Consider the following 7825-nt stretch of genomic DNA (forward strand, 5'->3'; position numbering starts at 1 on the left):
AGTAATTCTTTCATCCCAATGAGTTACAACAGATGAATGGATTGGATGTCATATAAACACCAAGGTGGACCCTACACAAAAATAACAGTAGGCATAGCATCACAACGGTTTCCCATGTTGTGGCCCACCTTTTTTTTTTTTTTTTGTTTTTCATGTTGTGGCCCACCTGAGTATTGGATTATCATGATTTTTGGGTTCCCAACTAAACATAAATCAGTGTACAAGTTGGACGGGTTGGATCTCATGCAAGTTCTATCCATCTGACTGTAGGACAGAAATGCTGGCGCGGTTCGTCTACAATGTACTGTACCCAATCTAATATATAAACGCTGATAGCATATACTAACTTATATACGCTACCACCCACAACTCAATTCCAAAAACCCACGTCTCCATTTGCACTAGTTCAATTACCAAAGGTGGAAAGTAGGGGGTGGAAATGAAATGAGGTGGGTGTAAAATATCAAATTAGCATACACACCTGCAACTGCTTGCGCTTCTTGAGCTTCTTGATGCTGCTGTTGCTGCGTGGGAATGAGAATAGATCGGAAACGTAATCCAGAGCTCCCATATTTCTCCTTCGTAACCGTTTTTGATCGATGAGATTACGAGATGGAGTGAGGGTATCTATAGAATTTTATAAGTAGATAGGCAGCAAAGGCAAGGTATTTGTCACCATGCATATGACAGAGGCAGCCAAGCAAGAGATAAGACGAAAAAAAGCTGATTAGTTTCGGCGTTCTCTCTTCCTCGGCGAAAACGGTGGACGCGTGGTCCCACCGATAATATCGGTTTACTTTCTGCCGTTTAACACGGCCAGAATTGCCACGTGTCTTTCAGCTGCAACTCCTCTGTTATGGTACGTGGTCGGAGTAAGGGGCGCGGATTACGTGTTACCAGGTGCAGCTTAGTGAGTGATACTCTTAACGTAGAGAATACCTTGATCATATGTTTTATATCCAATCCGTTCATCTGTTTTTTCAGCCGATTTTAGATAACGACTCAAAAATTAAATATAACAAGACCACACCACAAGAAATGGTGTTGATTGAACGCTCACCATTAAAAACTTCGCAGGTCCCACGGTAAACACATCCGTAATTTTTATTTTCCATCCAAGCCGTTGATAAGGTGAAACAAAGTTGGATTAAGGAAAAATGTAAATATTAGATTTATCCAAAACTTTTAGAGCCTACAAAAAGCTTTTAATGGTCATTAACCAATTTTTTCAGTGGTGTCTAGTAGAGATTTGAATCTGTTAAATTTTGGGGTAACGTACCTATATGAGCTTGAAAAAACGGATGGACGGCTTGGATATGAAATAAATTCATCGTGGTGGGCCTCACACGGTAAGGATAACACCCGGGTAACAGCTAATCCACTCCCCCGAGTAATACAAAACAATACTATAAATGTTTTGGTCCACCGTACACGTGGAAGTAAATGTGGCTACCATCCATAGCATTAAGTGAGGCAAACGGATTGGCTAGTGGTCTGAGCTATACCGTGAGGCTGGGACGCGGATTTCGCGAAAGATACGGGTGGGGCCCACCGTGATGTTTCGGTGAAATCGACCCCGTCAATCCGGATTCCGAGCTTATTTTAGAACATGATACCAAAAGTTATGTGGATCCATAACTCAAGTGGGTCACACGAGAGGGAAAAATGGAAAAATAAATTCCTACTGTTGAAACCTTCCTACCTTGAGGCTTATATGCCATTCAAACCGTTTATAAGGTCCAATATCACTGGGATGAAGTGAAAACACCAGGGCGTGTTTGGACAGGCATCATGCACTGGAGTAGGTGGTATTAGGGTGGATAGGTTTCTTGAATCTATCAACGTCCGTATTAAGGTATGTTTGGGTGGCGCAGGAGTGAAGAAGGATGGGTTTGGAGGGTGGATTCGGATGGATTTCGTGCTGGATTTGGAATTTCCTTGCTGAATTTCTTGTGGGATTGGGGGTATTTTGCTGCTACATGCAAAATCCCGCGGAGATGCACACCTATTTCTTGGCTGATGATATAAAACCCATGTCGAGCCCATTGTGCATATGTATGTAAATCCACTCTGTCTATCAGGTGCAAACCCAATACTAAATATAGATCTGATCAAAGATTCTTATTGGTCACGCCAATGGGAACGATTCTAGTGTATCATATGGGATATGTTGCAATCCCATGCCCCTCCAAACACGACAGGGGCTGGATATGGCAAATCCCGTCCCCCTGTCCAAACATCCCAGCAGGTGACTCGCTGGATATAGCAATCCCATGGGATTACAAGCAATCCATTGACGCAGTCATTAATTTCTTGAAAAGGATGCAATCCACTGTAATACAATCTAATCCCATGGGATTTGCCTGTCCAAACATGCCCTAAAGAAAAAATCTAATAGAGCCATAAGATTATTTCAACGGTGCTCACTGAATCCCCACTGTTTCCTCTCGTGTGGCCCACTTGAGACACATTTTTTGTCGCATGTCCTAAGATGAGTTCTAAAAATGGATTGACGGGTGGATTTCTCACAAACATTGTAGTGGGACCCACCGGCCTCCTTGTGCAAGAACTTCCTGCGAAAGTTCGCGAGGCAGTGACTTATAGTCACAGTAGCCCGTGTAACATTAGGATGAGGATTTTTCCTGTGCTGAGATGATAGGTGGGGCCCACCATGATGTTTGTGAGAAATCCATACCGTTCATCCGTTTTGATAGCTCATTTTAGTTCATGTAACAAAAAATTAGGTGGATTCAAAACTTGAATGAGCCGCATGAGAGGAAAACAGTTGATATTCTGTGACCAATATGCATAAATCAAAGTTCACTTGATTGATCGACCAGGGTGGTCGATCGATCGAATCCCTGTTCCATGTACAGATTGAAGACATCTCATAACAATCTCCATCATGGCTTTAATCATGATGAGTTATAGCTCCACGCTGTCATCATCATCTCTAATTACCTCCATTATAGCTTTATCATTGCGCGTCGCTTTTCGTGCACACTCTGTCTTCATCAACCTTTCGTCAGACCTTGATAAGTCGAACAGAATCGGAACTGCTCTGTGGGAACCACATTCATAAGCGTGTCGATCAAGTTCACGCTTGTGTGGATGTTTTTCAGTATAATACCACATTCCTTAAGCACCTGTCGGATAAGATGATGACAAACATCAATATATTTAGTACGAGAATAGTAAATTGAATTTTTTACCAAATTAATCACGCTTTTGCTATCACAATTAATGGGCACAACCTCTTGTTAAAGCCTAAGCTGATTTTATTATTCCTTTAAACCAAATATATTCCTTAAAAGCCTCCGTCACTATTATATACTTAGCTTTTATTGTGAAAAGAGTGATCACAGACTGAAGCTTCGATATCCAATTGATCGCTCCACCCGCTAATACAAACGAGTAATCAAAAGTCAACTTTCTATCATCCACATTCCTTACGTAATTCGAATCTACATAGCCTAACAAATTTTCCTCTGATTTCTGAAATATTAAGACATAATCCATTATACCTTATAGATATCGAAGTAACCATTTCAATGCCTCCCGATGTTATTTTTCGAGATTTGACATTCTACTCACAACACTGACTACATGTGAAATATCCGCTCTCATGCATAGACATTATGACATACATCAAACTGTCAATTATGCTCGAATAGGGCACATGATATATAACCTGTTTTTCCTCATTTGTAATAGGACATTGCTCTGAAGAAAGTCTAAAGTGAGCAGCATGAGTATGCTAACTGGTTTAGCCTCATGCATCCCAAACTTCACTAATATCTTCTCAAGGTATTCAGCCTAAGACAACTGTAACATGCTCCTTTCCTTATCTTTGTGTATATCAATACCAAGAATTATCTTTATAGCCCCCTGATCTTTCACCTCGAGTGTCCTTGATAACTACGCCTTCAATATGTTGATCTTAAACATGTTATGACTAACAATAAGTATATTATCAACATATAATACCACTAAGTTAAACTTCCTATCACTTAGTGTCTTAAAGTAAACGCAATGATCATATTCACTTATAGTAAACTGCTAACTCATGATAAAAGTATCAAACTTTTTATACCACTACCTAGACGACTGTTTTATATTATAATTTGAAAAATACCACGTGTTGATAATAATGTATAAGTAAACTCGAATTCAATCAAATACGCGAAAGATAAATGCAATCAAGCATACACAAGTACACACGAATTTTACATGAAAAATCCTCGCGAGAAAAAACTACGGTACAAAGCAATAACAAATCCACTATGAAATAATATTTACAAGAAATAAATGCACTTACACTAATGAGAAGCCATCCAAATCTCCTCAAAACCCTAGCTTTTCCTCTCTAGAACCATTAATGATGTCTTAGAATACCCCAATCCCAATTATACTCAATATATATAGTGTTACAATTGAAATATAAAACAAATCGCGCACTTACGCAGAACCAAGCGCATTGTCAATATGCGCATCGATCAATCGACATCGATCGAGCAGTCTTTAGTCGATTGAGCTGGCAATCGAACGTGTGCAAAAGTGTCCAGAGAATTAATTGGGTTTTTCAGAATTCTGTCGATCAATTGATCGACTGTTTAGAACTGTCTAGAGACCAATCTGCATAAATCAAAGTTCACTCGATTGATCGACCAGGGTGGTCAATCAATCGAATCCTTGTTCCATGTATAAATTAAATACATCTCACAATAGATAGTTCGAGGTTGGGACAGAAGCAAAATGAACTTGACTCAAGCATTGGTCTCAGTGGCCACCCACTGGGGGCTTGCTTGCTAAGCTAGTTGTCCGGATGATGGGAATTGTCCATATTTCAAACTCAACCATATGAAACTTATGTTAATGAATTTAGGTCGTCACTTAAGAAAAAAATTAGGATTTTTCCTATCAACCGCCTATAACTTCAACCATAATTATGAAATAACTGCTTACTTCTCGAAATTGCTTCATGCAGCATGTACCTTTCATTCCGTTATCAATTTAGATGCATTTCATTTCGTATTTTTGAAATACTCAAAAAGTCTTTGAAAGGACTTCTCACCTACTCCCATACGGCGTTCTCAAGACGAGAGAGTCGTTTTCTTTCTCTCATTCACATCTCTCTCATCATTGTTCTCGTGCTCATTCTCTCTCCTCTCATAGTCTTTGTTTCGTCATCACTTTTCATCGCTTATGGGCCCATTGTCATATTTGCACTTTCCTTTCTTCACGCTTGTGGGCCATGTACCTCGACTTTTACTCATGTCTCCCACTTCTCTACTTGGATTTCAATAAAAGGGTTCTTTAATCTTTGTAAAAGAAGTCTTTAATCTTCATTAAAATACAAAAAGTCAATCGGATGGGCTCTATTGTTTGACGATCGCTAAAGGCTTTTTTATTAGGTTGATTGACAATGAAGCCCCACATAAGCCTTTTTTTTATTACATCGGTGAACTTTTTTTTTCTAAGAATAGCAAGTTTCAACGGTGCGGTAATGAATAGACAACTACCGTAACCATTTATGCATTAATGTGATTTTTTGCATGCAATCCCTCCTTTGTTGCTCCCTTATCTCAATCATACGACTCCTTTTCTTGACCCTCTTTTAATCATGTGGTGGGACCCACCGATATTAGGCACTGCAATTTTTTATCGTATTTCAATAATGTGGTGAGACCCACTGATGTTAGGCCCTATTATTGGCCCTCTGATTATAATCATTTCCAAGGGTCGTAAGAGATTTGAATAGCGTGTAGAGTTTTCCCTTTATTCCTCCTCCAATTTGTAAATCCCTCTTAGCTCTCCATATATTTGGGATCGAGATCATTAATGATATACAAAAGGCCATAGCCCATTAATTTTATAATCACACATTTCAATTTTCATAATTCTTCATCTTAAACTTTTTAGGAACAATAACATTTAATATCGATGTGATTAAACACACCAATAAAAAGAACTTGTAAAGTATGAGAACTAACAGAAAGTGGAAGCAGAAAAACTTAAAACCCAACTAATTTTCTCATTGATAAGACTCTAATATTATGTAGAAAATCACACTAATAAGACTATGTAGATGAGGGTATTGGCATCCATGAAGAGAAAGTAAAAAGGACTAAAGGAGTACGGTTTGAATAGAGATTTACTTTAAATGAGCTACTTATGCCAAGTTACTTACCGTGAATTCGACCTATTCAGCTGATAAATATGTTTTCATCCAAAAAGTATAAAATCATATTTGGTTTCCAACATCATAAGTAATTATCCCGAAAACTCTGTTTCGTTCCCCTCACATCCACCTTCCATCATGTGGGGCCGACCTTTGATGTGTATCATTCATTGTGTGGCCCCACCTATGATGTGGGTCATCCATCATGTAGGGCTCACCTTTGTTGTGATTAGGGGTCGACCATTAATGTGCACAATTCATTAAGTAAGGCCTACCTTTGTAGTCATTCATCATGTGGGGCCCATCATCAATGATATTGTCAATCATGTGGGGTACATCTTCAATATCCATTGCTCATCATGTGGAGCCCACCTTTAGTGTGAACTGTCCATCATGTGGGCCCACCTCCGATATGGGTCATTAATCATGCGAGACTCGCCTTGGATATGGGCCACTCATCATTAAGCTGACCTTTGATATGGATTGTCCATCATGTGGAGCTCACTATTATTAATTGCCCATCATGTGTAGCCCACCTTTGATGCAGGTTGCCCATCATGTGGACCCCACCTTCAATGTGAGTTGCCCATCATGTAGGGCTTGCCTTTGATGTGGGCCATTCATCATTAAGGGCAGACCTTTGATGTGGATTGTCCAATCATGTGGGGCCATCTCAATATGGGACATCATCATGTAGAGCCCACTAGCTCATCTGCCTATTCATTGAATGATTTTTTTAAACTTATGAACTTAAAAGGGGTTTCATGGCTATGAAAGCATATTCCCTTAAGTAATTTCCTAAGTTGTTGTATGACTAATAAAAATAAAAGAAATAAATTACTTTTAAAAATTGAAAATCAATTAAAAAATAGCTTACTTTTTCTAAAACGCTATTTAACCAAATTAACTTATTTAAGAAAAGTAACTTATTAACTTACATAAGTTTTTTTTAAAAACTACTTATTAATTTGGTACTATCTAAACAGACCTTAAAGAGGTGTTTGGATTGTAAGTTACTTAAGAAAAGCTACTTATGCCTCAAGTAGCTTATCTTAGTTTCTACTTATTAAGTAGATAAGTACGTTTGGTCAGCAATATTATACTTACCAGCTTCTCCTCTCTTTCATCTCCCCTAAAGCCTCTCTTCAGCAACTTATGGAAATTAAAAAAGCTAAAAAAATTAATTGAAGTGATTAAGTAATTTTAAGTAAAAGAAAATTACTTATAATAAATCATAAACCAAACTTACTTATCTAAAATAAGTTACTTATCTACTACCATAAGTAGAAAAAGTCTTATCACCAAATGGTCCCTAAAAGACAAACTAGTTAATTTAAAATGTAAGAAAGAGGAAGAAAAAAAAGCTTTTACACTTAGTTACTAGCTATCCCCACTTTCTTAGTTTGATTCAACCAAAACTTGCTTAATAATTATCCTATTAATTAAATCAGGATTTATCAATGATTCTCAACATCAACCTCCACTATCTATTCTAGAAGTCAGCCAAACATGAAAAATCATGGAATATAAAATCAAACTTATGACTTCTAATATTACATTGTAATTTCACAACATAATCTAATGAAAATTACATGTTTATTAGATAAAAATTAGCAATGATTAGTAATAATCACACCATGAGGA

General features: G+C 37.9%; 1 long non-coding RNA gene across 1 annotated transcript; it reads right to left on the reverse strand.

Annotated features, from left to right (window-relative positions):
* LOC131230662 (uncharacterized) lies at positions 1 to 972 on the reverse strand. The gene is made up of 2 exons (XR_009164057.1): positions 167 to 972; positions 1 to 128 (listed from the first exon to the last, which is right to left on the reverse strand). It is a non-coding gene; the product is annotated as an uncharacterized LOC131230662 (long non-coding RNA).
* Positions 973 to 7825: the final 6853 nt, after the last annotated feature.

Source organism: Magnolia sinica, chromosome 17 (assembly GCF_029962835.1).
Source record: "Magnolia sinica isolate HGM2019 chromosome 17, MsV1, whole genome shotgun sequence".
NCBI lineage: Eukaryota > Viridiplantae > Streptophyta > Magnoliopsida > Magnoliales > Magnoliaceae > Magnolia > Magnolia sinica.